Source organism: Morone saxatilis, unplaced genomic scaffold, assembly GCF_004916995.1.
Source record: "Morone saxatilis isolate NCDOM2014 unplaced genomic scaffold, NCSU_SB_2.0 Contig3, whole genome shotgun sequence".
NCBI classification, from domain to species: domain Eukaryota; kingdom Metazoa; phylum Chordata; class Actinopteri; family Moronidae; genus Morone; species Morone saxatilis.
Window position 1 is genome coordinate 449325 of NW_023339873.1, and position 646 is coordinate 449970.

Here is a 646-nt window from a genome sequence, read left to right on the forward strand (position 1 = left end):
TTGTTCGTGGAGTCAGGAGGGAGATATGTGTACGTGACAGAACGATGCCAACAGTACCCAGTCAGTAACCCTAACCCTCACCGAATACCGAGATCTGCAAGATACAAGCTGCTGAAATTAGTTTAGCTGTGGGCTCACCCAAAAGGCCCAAATTATATTTGGTGAATCTGTGTGGCTGTAAGAGCCACCTAATGCAGAATTCATCAACTTCTCATGTCTTGAAGATCTGTGCAGGTCATCCTAGTGCAGCCAAAGCTAACTAAACAATTGTGTAATCACTTAATTTGCCCACTGTGCTAGATTAAGTGATTGTTGTTAACAGTCTGTAGGGACTTGAGTTAGGAACTGGAGGATGGCTGCTTCAAGTCCAGCATGGACCACAGTTAGTGTTTTTCAAACTAATTAGCTCTGGAACCTTCGTGCTATTTAACAAACCATTTTCCACCAGTTTTAAACAGAACCACTGGAATCAAGGATGGACGTTGCACAAATCACATAGACCAGTAAAATATATACAACTTTGGGTCCCAAAGGAAAGCCCGCTATTTTTTTGGTTACAGCTGGGAACCAACTATTTATTTTGGTCAAAATGCTGCGAAAGGTTTCAAAACTAGTTGCGCAAACCAGAACAGAGCTGGTTCCCTGT

General features: G+C 42.6%; 1 protein-coding gene across 1 annotated transcript in view; it reads right to left on the minus strand.

Annotated features, from left to right (window-relative positions):
- Positions 1 to 646, minus strand: part of scfd1 (sec1 family domain containing 1) — a gene marked incomplete at its 5' end in the record, with an annotated part of 27547 nt that overhangs the window by 316 nt on the left and 26585 nt on the right.